The sequence below is a fragment of the Pseudopodoces humilis genome, chromosome 9, assembly GCF_049639895.1.
Source record: "Pseudopodoces humilis isolate 2021_Gansu_Grassland_sample_001 chromosome 9, ASM4963989v1, whole genome shotgun sequence".
Lineage (NCBI taxonomy): Eukaryota > Metazoa > Chordata > Aves > Passeriformes > Paridae > Pseudopodoces > Pseudopodoces humilis.
The window spans coordinates 16,320,461-16,333,228 of NC_142208.1; the positions used below are offsets into that span (position 1 = coordinate 16,320,461).

The 12,768-nt window shown below is 40.3% G+C and overlaps 1 protein-coding gene across 9 annotated transcripts in view; it reads left to right on the forward strand.

The window, feature by feature from the left end:
- The first annotated feature begins 1,583 nt into the window (after positions 1 to 1,583).
- SORBS1 (sorbin and SH3 domain containing 1) overlaps positions 1,584 to 12,768 on the forward strand; it is a 164,655-nt gene continuing 153,470 nt past the window's right edge. For 8 of the 9 annotated variants that reach the window (XM_088059985.1, XM_088060006.1, XM_088059992.1 and 5 more), the window contains exon 1: positions 1,584 to 1,666. The gene's annotated coding sequence lies outside the window, so the exon portion shown is untranslated. The remainder of the gene's footprint in view (positions 1,667 to 12,768) is intronic. The other variant, XM_088059982.1, reaches the window with a different exon arrangement.

The following is a 12,768-nucleotide window of genomic DNA, read 5'->3' on the forward strand; positions in this document are numbered from 1 at the left end:
ATGTACATACAGACTTGCACACATTTGGCACTTCAGTAAGTTTCTAAATTAAAATGAGCATTTCTGTTATTAGGCCAATCCCAGGCCTTGCTTTCAATTATTCTTAAATATGGCTGTTCTTATGATTTGTTTTTTGTTGTTTTTTTTTTTGGTCGGGGTGGGAATACCAGTGAATAAAATGTCAATACATTTTTCTTCTTGATGCTCTTAAGCCTGGATAATATGAGGTTTTGTGCCTAAGTGGGTTCAATGGCTTTGACAGGATGCCACAAATTTTATCACCCTTTTTTCCATTGGATGAGAGAGAAACAGACATCTATTTTCTGCCCTAGCTGGATTTCAGATTTGAGATTTCCCGGCTGTCCAGTCTGCTCTGAGATGATGGTCACGTTCCTCTCTCCTGGGGATTTCAAGAAGCAGAGGGCTGCTGGGGATCATCACTGCAAACTTCCTGTCCCCATCTGGAAGGCAGCAAGCCTGCCTTTTGTATTTATTCATCTCTCTGAAATGAAGGCGATTACTCCAGCTGCCCTTGAGAGGTTAGTGTGCTTTTAGAGGGAACAAAGTTTGGGGTTAAGCTTCTTTTGTGTCTTCTGGCCACTGAAAACAAAACATGTTTTATCTTGTTTTCAAACAAATTTACAGATTGAGATCTAATTTATTTATTTTGGCATTTGGTTTGAATTGTTTGGTGATTTTTTGATTCATGCATAGTATTCAAGTAAAGACAAACCACATTCTTATGGCTGTCAGTATGTTAAAGTCAACAGGAGCTTTGAAGGTGAAAAAGAAAGAAAACAGAGTGATAAACTCTGAATATTAAAAAAAGTCCACATGATGTGAGCCTGAGAAGGATGAAATTCCCTGTGTGTCCATGGTGTTTCTTCCTTACACAGAGGCAGCACAGTCAGGCCATCTGTGGATTGGTACCTTCACGTGTTTTGTCTGTATGCTCTTGAGTCTGGACCGCCTTTCCGCCACTTTTGTGGAGTACGCAAGCTGATCTTGGAGTTGTGCCCTAAGCATAAATGAAACCAAAACAGTAGTATTAATCCAGTGAAAATGGATTGATTTGTGAATGAGACAGGGATTTCCCTTTCCCTCTATTTGATCTTTTTCCCCCCAGATGGAGCATTTAGTGATTTACCAGAGTCCTCTTCCCCCTTCGTCTCTTCCCCATTCTTCGGTGACTTGTGTTGCACACTATCGAGACACCGATGGCTGCATTGAAAACCCCTTGCTCAGCCGTGTCCCCACCCGCACCGGTGCACGGCCTCCCCAGCGCTAAGTCCTCAGCCAATTTCACCCCCCAGGCACCAACAGCGACCGATAGGCGCAACAGGTCGGGCAGGGGCCGCCGCGCCCCCCGTTCCCGGGCTGCCAGCTCGGCGGCCTCCGCGCTGCTCCCGCCTGCCTCCGCTTCGGCTTGCTCTCGCTTTCCCGACTGGGAAGCGCAGGCCCTCTTTCCTCCTGCTCCCCGGCAGGGGCTCGCTCCGTGCCGGCGCCGAGCGGGTGGCTCTCGCCGCTGCCGCCGGGCGGGCGGGCGGGGGGCGGCGCCCATCGCGGCCGCCGCCTGCCGGGGAGCCGCGGCGGCGCGGGCGGCTGGGCCCGGCGCGGCTGCGGCGTCCCGTCCGGGCGGGCACGGAGGCTGCCGTGCCGCTCCGAGGTAAGCTCCTCTGCGCGGGTAACTTTGCGGGCCGGCCGGGGCTTTCGCAGATGTGGCAGCTGATCATTGCCCTCCGTCTGCGCTGGAAATCGCCTTGGCTCCATTTTATTCTTGAGATTATTTATACCCATAAGGACTAGTCGCTCTTTAAAGGGCCATTATGCTGTGGGATATTAGCGCCTCTCTGTTTTTCCTAGTATCCAGAGACGGTGCCGGTGTTACACCACGATTTTTGCGAGCCTTTATTCAAGCCTTATTATTTGCAGGTAGAATAGGTTGCAGATGCAGAGAAGTAGGTTTGGGAATGAGCTTCTGGTGCTTGTAAATAGAAGTGCTGTATTTCTTTCAGGGGGAAGGGGGAGCAGATTACAACATTGCTTTTAAAATGAGAGGGAATGCACACGGGCATTTTCTGTATACCTTCGGACTCAGCAAACTGAGTGAATCTGGTGTGGGGAGTGTGTGTCTGCTTGTCCCGAGAGAGCTAAAGCCAGGATGTATGCATTACGGCTGTTCATTCATCAGCGGCTGCAGATAATGCAATTACCAAGTCAGCGGCGCATGGATGCTGCCCTGCGTGCGACATGCTGAGAATACTGTACTTTAGGAAGCCAACGCTTGCTGTAGTTTGGATAAAACAGAAGCTGGGAATGGCAGGGTATGAAACCGTTGTGTCTTTAAGTGGAAAGGAGGCTACTGGTTAGTCTTACTCTATTGTTTCTGAAGATTTGTATTTTGTGTGCTTCTCTGCAGAGGTGTAAATACCTTTTGCAAGCAGTGCATAAGGAATTCAGGAGTGAAAAATAATTGGCAGCAGTTTCAGGTATCACCACGGCCTGATGATTGGTAGGTGGTTTAAATGTCTGAGAATACGCAGTAGTTTTAGTCAAATCCTATCATAGAAGGGGCTTCATTTAGCTCTCAGTCTTTTATTTACAGATGAGATTCTGAAGCTGGGGTATGGCTACCTCGCTCCTGAGGTGTCTTGGAAAGGAAGGAGGAAAAAATCAGCAGCGTGATTGCCATGGACACAACTATTCCTTATTTATTTATTAGGCTATTAGGGTAATGAAGAAAAGCCATGCCTGCCCTGCTGTGCAGATCTCATTTCAGCAAAACTGCCTGGGCTCCTGCTGTTACCCTTGTTTGATTTTTAACCAGTAGGTGCTCTGTGCTCGTCTGAGTGCTGTGGTTGTTACTCCTTTATGTATGGGTTCAGTAAAGGAGCCCCCCAAATCAAGGGCATCTGAGTGGAACCCAGATGGTTGACAGTGGGGTTTGTTCTAAGTGGAATCTTTTCTTCACTCTTCTGCCCAAAGATCAGTGTTTCCCTACTTGTAGTTGTTGCTTTTATATTCTGCATGGTATTGCTATTAGTGCTACTGCTTTGGGTAAATATTTGGTATATTTGTATTTAATTTTTACGGATTATGCCACTTGAAGATTGTTCTCTCCTGTATGTCTTGATACTCTGTCATAGAAACACATCTGTCCCAAATGATTCTCTCTCTAAGACATCCGGCAAGGCAAGGGGTGCACAAGGTTACTAGCCAATTGATGTCTCTTGGTTTCTAAAGGCTGCACCACATTGGTTCTGCTACATGGATAGACATACCAAAAACATGTATGTATCACATTGGTTTCCCTAATGAATCCCATTTATTTTTCTTTTGCACTCCCCTTTTCTTGTTCAGTAGGCATACTTATTATCTTTAAATATGAATAGTTATTTTAAAAGATAATCCTGTTCTGTAAAGCCAGTGTAGATTAATAATGATCTATAAAGTCGTGATATAAATAGTGATATTTATAGAGTTAAAACACAGCACGTGTGCCTTTTTTGGAATATATCAGATATTTTGTAAACAGACACAGAAACACACACATACACACAAGCTCACACCTAAGAAGAAAGGAAGAAACAGTGCCTAATAAATTTCATATGCCCAAGAGGCTAATCTAAAAGTCAGGAAGGTAAGAATTATGTGCTACATGTGAATATTATTAGCAGCTTCCTTTTTCTTTGATACATAAGTGATTCAAAGAGTACAAATGTAAGGATTCCTCCAAAGGAAGGTCATGTGATAAACAGGTCTCTTCTTGTGTTTTCTGTTTGTAGGGGAGGGAAAATATTTGGAGTAGGGGGAAAGGAGAACTCAGAGAAACTTGGAAGCACTCTGCAAATGTTGGATTACAAGTTTTCTGTTTCTGCAAAGGTTGAATCTGGGGGAAAACCAGGAATGTTAAACCTTTGTGAAAATTACATGTCTTATTTTGAAGAATGAGCTCTGTGTATGTAGTATGTAGTGTATGTGTGCATGCACTCAGGTCACTATTAAGACATGGCAGCAGATGTTCACAGAATTTACGTATACTGATGTGTTACTGTATACAGTGTGCTAATTAATTGATGAACCTACTACAGAATGCTTTGTCTCAATGGTATTCTGCAGTAGAGAACTACACTGGTTCATTCTCTATGAATAGTATTCCTCTATGTTTCTTTGGTGTTATTTTTCAGTTTTTTGTATCTTGACTTTGCTAAATGCCCCTTTTGGTCTTATGGCAGCGCAGTGCAGATGGGGAGATCAAAACAGTGTCCTTGCTGGTTCTGTTTCCTTTAAGCAAAAACTATTATATATTTATATATATAAAATAAATATCTCCTAAGAGGGATGAACAGTCATGATATTTTCTCTCTCTGCATAGTGTTTTGCAATGAGCCACAGGAGTTCTATTGGTCTGATCCTGAAGTCTTCAGTCTCTCCCATAATCCCATTATCTGTTGTGGTGCTATATATGTGAATGAGCATTAAGGAATTAGGTTGTACTGTGTGTGTTGTTTGTGGTGCAAGTTAAGACAGAGTCAGCACTTTCATTGCTTAGGTGTAATTTATATCAGAGCAGGGGCTACCTATAGGATTATGGAAACAGCTGTGCCTTTAATAACAAACAAGTTTTCAGCTGAGAAGCTTTTTTTTTTTTTTGGTGAAATATTTGATTTGGATTTATTCAGCATTGGGAAATGCTCTGGCAGCATGGATAAAGTTCAGTGTTCTTTGAAAATTGTTTTTACTTCAGGCCTTTGAAGTTCTCAGTCATGGGTAGGTTGTTTTAGTCTTTGCTCTTGTTGTGTAAAAGACTATGCCAGGGCTTTTACTAGCTGCTTAGGATCTCTGAAGTAAGAACATAAAAGCCTGGGTTTGCAACAATGCTGGATACCCAGATGCTTTCCTTCACTTTTTCCCTCTCCTTGGGTGACTGACACTTCATCTGTATATCTAAATAGGGCCTTATGAGCCTGACCTTAGACTTTAGCATGATTTCAGCCTCTGCTCCTTTGCAGACTGTGTTGTGACCCTTCTGCTTGTCACAGTATAAGCAGGTTTTGGACTCAGTACTTGGATCAGTTAGAAGAGAGGGTTTGGGAAGTGATGCTGTCGTGTCTTCACACTCAGCCAAGAGAGTGCTTACCCAAGCATGACAGTAAAGGCAAATGTGCTACTGTAGGTATCTTTCAAAGAAGGTGTCATACTGATGCCATACGTGCTTGGGTTCATCAGCACTTCTGAATTCTTTCTGCTTGAAAATCGATCCATGCCAAACTGCTTGGGCAGTGGTGGTCAGACACTGTGATAGCTCTGCCAACTAGATACAGTCATGCCTCACTCTCATTAAGGTTGCTAAAAGAGACACTACATGCCGTCACAGAGAGAAATACTATTTAAATACTGGAAGAAATAGCACTTCTGTATATCCTTTTTCATGGTTTCACTAAGATATAATGAAGCATGATTAAGTAATTTTGTATTCTTGCATCATAACACTGTTCTTTGGAATGTGTTTAGGAAAACAAATAGTATTAGATGAGAATAATGAGGTAGAAAAACTGGTTTGTGATCAGACACTTCTCAGATCAGACACTTTGTATTGGAATTTGGGTGTGTGAATGCCCGTATGTCAGTTGGTATTTTACTCTTTCTCACTTCCTTTACATCTTGACATCTATCTAATGTGTACAGCGTAAGTCTGGATATTTGGGTTTCTTGCCTATTCAGAGTAAGAGGAGATAATCTGGATTGATTTTTGGGCAAGTTTGTGCCATATCCTCTGTTAAGTCTGTCTAACTACAGAATGAGAGTGTAGCACTAAATCTGTTTCTTATCTACAAATGCCAGCATAGCAGGCAACTCTGCAATCACTTTCCAGTTGAAGGAAATGAGATGTGGAGAGGTAGAGTGATTTCTAAAAAAAATTATCTTTTATATCCATAGCCAGTCTTGTAACAGTTTATTGATGTTTGCCTTCTTCATAAACAATAAAAACTTTGAAGTGAATGACCTTATCTTAGAAAGCAAACTGTTGCTAAAATTATTCTTTGCTAGGAAAACTTCTGAAATAATTCTACTTCCTCTTACACTGAGAACTAAGAGAAGAGTATTTGGTACTGTAACAGCTGGGGGTTTTCAATGCCTCCATCAAAATGGGTAAAAAGGAAATGGCAGCATGCAGGAAAATGTAGTTTGTCTACAGAATTGATTTGTAGCTATAATGATCTTTCAAAGAATCAATTATTTGTATATAATAACAATATTGATATAAGAAAGCTATTCTGGTCTTGAATAAACACTGCAACCCTCATTCACATAAGGAACAGAAATGATATTTTTCTTAGAGCAGAATGAACATAGTTAGAATGAAGATGACAGTTAGAAAAGGAGATTGATACCAGAATATGAGTTCATTTCCCTTTTTTTCTATGTCTGTATTTATCCTATAATTTAAGAGTCAGAAGTAGTGGTTGATGAATTGTTATTATAAGCTTTGTGAGTCTGTGACCAGTCTCCAGTGTTGCCATTACAAGAGACACACCAGTGATGCTGGGAAAGCCAAGTCTAGTGGTCCTTGCAGTCAAATGCCATTTTATAATCACAGGCATGTTTTTTTTTTTGAGTTAGGCAGGGTGAATTAGTTGTGTGAGGCCCTAAGAGAGAAAGGCCAGATTTAGGGATGGTGTACTTAGACTTTTGTCCAGCTATATCAATAGCAGTAATGACATGTGAGGTAGTGTTTGCCCTCAGTTAGATCAAGCCCACAGTTTAGAAGAGCTAAGAAAAAGCAATGAGCCCTGCATCAGCACAGAATCTTGTTTGACATAATCTGGAGTTATAGCTTGGTGTTGTCTTAAAAATACTCATATCAATTCTTCTGAAATTTGTACAGCATTCATGGTAGATAAAGATATCATTACAAAAACAATCTAGGTGAATTTATAGATATTTATCCTTTTGTCATTGGTGTTACTTATGCGAGAAAGAGTACAGGATTAAACTAGGTCTGTTTCCTACTCTGTCTATTCTCTTGTGATGTGCTTCGAGTTCTTTAAATACTGGGAAAAACTCTTTGTTCAAGTAAGACATGTCTTTGCAGTGGTGGTACTTGTAACTTCCTTCTGTTGGCCGATTTTGTAGAATTTTATGGAATGAAGTGTTGGTTTTACACACAGTTATTTTCTTGAAAACTTGGCTGAAATTTATTTGCATGTGAAGTACCCTGAATCCTCATGGAAAACCATTCTTCTGTTTTGGGGACAAGCAAGTCACAAATTATAAGCTGTATTGAGAGAGTTGCCAGTCATACAGCACTGAGCTCCGCAGACACTTGTTGGATATTAAAGTGTGGTTGGCAGTCTTTTGCTTAACTCCAAATTGAGTTTTGTATGGTCATGACAGGAGGCAGACAAGCCAGTGCTTGGCAGGGGAGAAGACCCCAGAGAGATTAATGTGACCTGTTGGTGTCTACGTTGTGCCTTGGAGGATGACCAAGGTCCTAGATGCTGGGTAATGCACTGGCACCTGGGGTCTGACTTCATACTGTTCCTAGCAAAAAGTCGGAACTAAGTGTGTGAGTTGAGGCTGCCTAAAAAGGCCATGAGTCCTTGCAGCAGATATTGTGAGACTGTGGACTATTTTCAGATGATTCCCACCTCATCTTGCCCATCTGAAATTGTTACTGCAAAGGTAGAATACTTGACTAGAGGCTGTATGAGTGGGGAGTCTCCTCACAGTGCTGTGTCTAAGTTTTCTCTGGGAATACCAGCAGAGCCACTGAATGCTCATCCTGAGGTTCCTTTGAGAAGTAAATGAATTCAGTACTCCACACAGTTGTGAGGATACAATCTCTGCCTTCAGAAGCCTTAGAGAAGATCTTTGTGTGAAGATTCCTCCTTCATGTAGTGTGAGAGATATATGGCACATGGTATTCAATGTATCAACTTAGAATTGTCAGTCAAGTCTTTTGTTGCAAAAAACATTGCAATGAATTTCTGCTCACTGCCCTGTGCCAGTACAATATGTTTCAAGAAGATATCTTCTCATAAACCTGTTGAGAACAAGTCTGCAAGACTGGAAAAGAATATATCACATACATAAACATGTTGGGGGGCAATTAAAAGCTATATATGCCCCAGAGTTGCAGCTTCCAGAAAAAATCTTTAAGTATCACAGTTTCTCTTGATGCAGTGTGACATTTGAAGAGCTAGAAATACTACTCTTATTACACATTTTAATAGGTGACTAGATACTTAGTTTTGTTTCTTGTCTTGAACGTCTGTTTGTGCTGTCAGTACAACTAGACTGAAAGCTTTTAAATGGCTGATTAATTATTAAAATAACCCACTAAATATTTTACATGTTTTAATTTTTTTTTTATCTATTGATACTTTTCTTCAAAGAGATTGCACTATCAGAGGAAAACCTTACTACAATATGTGCTAAGAATTTATATCAATTCCTATAAAAGATTAACAAGTGTGAAGGTTGTGTAAATATTAATTTCCTCACTGTATCTTTGCTTCAGTTTCTTCTCTCTCTCCTATACCTCTACAAATCTTTTAGTTGGGTAAGTAACCAAATAATTGTTTATTTTTTGAGAACTTATATGTCCAGCAGATGTATGCTCCCCTCATGTAAGATGATATAGGAATGTACAATAAATGCAAATCCATGTGGCAGAAAGTTTGCCTTTTAGAAGGTAGGATGTGCCAAGCAACAGTACTGTTGTAAGACTGGGATGGATGCACAATCATGAAGAACACTTGGTTTGTGTCCTACCTTGCCATGTTATTAGGCACCATCTCTTAGCATATCTGCAAGTTGTGAGTCTTTAAGGCCAGCTATACAAGTGTATAAAAAATCATAGAATCAGTGACTCCAAATCTGGAAATCACATTTCCTCAGACACTGAAGACACTTGGATTTGAATTTAATATCTTGAGAAAGGCAAGAAAATATTTTACTTGCTATTTCTAACATCTAGATGTTTCAAAGACCTGTACAAATTGTGTTGTGGTTCTCCTAAAAGTGGTGCTTAGTTAGATGTATGGCAGTACACATATGTGCACACAAACAATGTATTATTGTTCTGGACCTTTTTTTCTATTTTACTGATTGGGTTCAAAGAGCGCTGGCACCAGCTAAGGTCAAAGTCCTCGTAAGAACAGGCTTGTGCAAATACACCAGAGACATCATCAACCCAGAATGCTTTTGGTCTAAGGAAATAAAAAGACTGGGAAACGGAGGACTGAGAGAAGGACGAGAAGGAAGTGGGGCATAGTGCTGTTGACATGGACTCTTGCATGAGGAATGAGATGGGGTCTGGAGGGCTCTGCATTTTCCTTAGTAGTTTGGCTTTGTTCTGTGATCTGGTATTACTGGCGAGTTTGCATATTTGGTAGTGAGTTCTTTTCTGCCTCAGACAGATATGAAGTAGCAGAAAAAGCTAGCAGAAAAAACCTTACTGACATTCCAATCTCTTTTTCCTAGCAGTTCACACAGTTTTGCGAGACTTCCTTTGTAAGGACTTTCATAAGTAATACACTGCTTATTCAATTGTGAGATATATTATCCATTAAAAAATGCCTGAAAGTGCTTGAAAAGAAAAGAAACTTCACAACTGCTTCATAGAGAGATTGCTGTCTTACTGGATGTATGACATACTCGTGACAGAACAGATCTTCAAGCCTGGGTATACTTATTAACAGTGAGCTTTTAATAAAAATGTTCTTAAAATATGTATTTATTGCTTTAGTTTGCTACGTGGTCTCTAGAACACTGCTCTAAAAATATCTATGTTTTAATCACAAGACTGTGCTTGTTTTCTTAAAAGTTATTTATACTTAAAAAAGGGAAACAAAGCTCTCAGAGACCATTTCCTATTACAATTTCTGGGTCACTGCACCCCATTGTATAACAAATGAATATGCATAGGGTAAATGACTAGCCATTTGACAGTCTTTGTGTTCATGGTTTTGAACAAGTAATTATTAGACTTAAATCATGTCACTCATGTTTTATTTCTAATTAGCTGAGAGATGTGATATATCTTTACATGATTGTTGTGATCTTTTATAAAAAACACTAGTTGGTATCTGTATGGGTGCTAAAACCAAACAGTAAGAACTCTAAGAGAAAGGGTTTGTCAAGCAGGTAAACTAGGTGGGGATCCTTGGGTTAGCAGCCATGGAGGGACAGAAGGGAATAGCGTTACTTAGCTCTGAAGGGCGGAAAGTGGGATAGGCTTAGAGTAGTCAGACGTTCCACATAAAATCACTCTGTTCAGTGCAGGAAATGAATGAGGCAGAGGTGTTCCTTCTCCCTACAGCTGGCTTTAGCTCATGGTACTCCTGCCAATAAGTCTTTTTCCTCAATGCACGTATTTTGTGTGGCTGTTTCTCTTTGGGTGGAATTTTGATTAAAAAGAATCCAAGTCTCTTGTTTTGCAATCAGTTTGCTGCAGGAGTAAAAGTACCTCAGTATCTCACCTCATCTCCTTCAGCTTCTCCCTTCAGGATGGGGGATTTACAGAGTCCTAATATGTGCATTTGTAAGATTGGGAGACAGCATCTGGAGAATCACCTGCTATGTTGTGAGGCCTCATTAAAAAGAGAACAAAACAACAACAACAACCCTTTGCCATCTCACAGCCTTCACTTTTGTTCTTTCTTGCTGTCTTGCATTGTTTTTTACTAGAACAAACAAGCTATGAGCGCACTCAGATGTGCGTTATTTGTGCCCAGTGAAAACCATCATGTCAGGCATGTGCTCATTGTGTTGATCTGAACAAATGTTCTGCTGCTGATACTGCACTCACTAGGGCCCAGACACTGTGTGAGCTGTGGTATTTTGTGACTCGTGCTTCATCAAGCTGTAACTGTTAGTTGTGTTCTAGCCTTTACCAGCGCAAGGGATTTAACATCTGATCCAAACTTACTGGACTTGATGAAACAATCTCATTGCCTTCAATCAGCTACATTCATCCGTAAGGATTTTGGGCTGAGTTGTCAGAATAGGATGTTAAATAATTTCTCTCTTTTGATTTTTAAATTTCAGTGCGTTGGTCTGGAATTAACAGAGAGTGAGAGAGACTGTGGAAATGCTGCAGTGGCATGGTAGTTGCCTTTGAGCAACATTTGAAGCTCAGTAGATGGTATAGCCTATTACTGCCATACCACCGTTGACATGTTTCACAGCAGATGACAAAAACACCTCTTGAACACCACATTGTTTAGCCTGTAATTCTGTCCACCACTGCAGAAATTCCCTGTTGTAAAGAAAAGATGTTTGCAATTTCCAGAGGTCAGCCCAAGGGGAAGGTCCAGTCATGGGTGGTTCAGTGCTCCCTGTGGCTCTAGGGCTTGTATAGATTCCTCAAAGAGAGTTGATAGAGGAACTCTGGAGAGTGCCACAGATACTACCAGCTGACAGTCCAGTAAGAAAAGATAATGTGGGCATCTCTATCTTGCTCTTCCAACACAGAAAATTCCCCAATCATAATATGTTTAAATGAACATTTTAATTTACTTGTTGTTGTCACTGGAGCTGTGTAAGTTTTCTTTTTATTGAATGTGACATTTCTCTTCCTTTTTCAATGTCTTGCTGCCTTTTTAGATGAAGTACTGTGTTGTGTTGTTTGTTATTTGTTTTTTGTTTTTAAAAACAATATAATCTAATTTACATAGTCTGGTATTTATAAAGGCTTGTAGTTCAGCCCTGTGAAATCCTGTGACTAGTTCATGATATCTCCTTGTTCTGTTATGAAAGTTTACAAGCCTTTGGGTAAGATACATGATAGATATTTCATAGGTAGTTTCATTTCTTTTACAGGAAAACTAAAATTTTATGATGAATGATTTCATGCCTATCATAAGTTTTATGCCTCTGCTAGTATTTTTCAGTACAGTAACATCACAATGACCACAAGGTCTTCCACCTTTCTGAAGACTGGAGAAGTCTATAGGAATTTCAGGCTGATTACAGGCTTTAAGATCCATGTGCTCTAGTACATTGCCTGCTACACAAGCTAAAGCAAAATCATTGTTAGTGGATACTAGCTCAGTGCTCAGCAATTGGATCCCATCCAGATTATGCACTCATATAAGTCAATTTGGTGAAGCTTTTTGAAATGAAATCTACTGTTGAATTAAAAAAAAAATCAACCATAATAATTGTATATAGACACATGACCTTCAAAAATATTATGTTGCTTCTCTGGCACATCAACTACAGTAAGAATTCAGTCACCTGGCAACAGAATTAATTTGTGAGTCCTGAGTACAAGGACACCCCAAAGTCTGTGCCTCGTAGCATTGAGTGACAAGAAATCCTTGCTACTTGATCTGCTGGATATCACAGATCTTGTCTTGGGTGACTCCATACTGAACTAGCCTTTGGTTGACAGTTAGCTCCTCAGACAGAGCTTAATCCTGTGAAAAGTCTGTTTTACATGGCATTTTGCCAAGCCGTGGTCTGTCCTGTATAATTCAGATTTAATTAATTAATTCTGTTTCTAATGGCTTAATAAACTAAGGCCAAGTCTGAGAATGCAACTGATTTTGTATTTGGAAAGGCTACCATTGAAATGAAGACCATTTTGCTTCAATAAAGAGCATTGGGATCACTGCTTTTCATTATTAAAGCTCTATTAGAATTGAGTCAGTGTCATGTTACCTCCTCCTGTCATCACATACATGCATAGGTACAGGTGATAAAAATTCACCTTCTGCAAGCTGGTGACTGAATACAGGCTAGATACAGTAGAAAGTG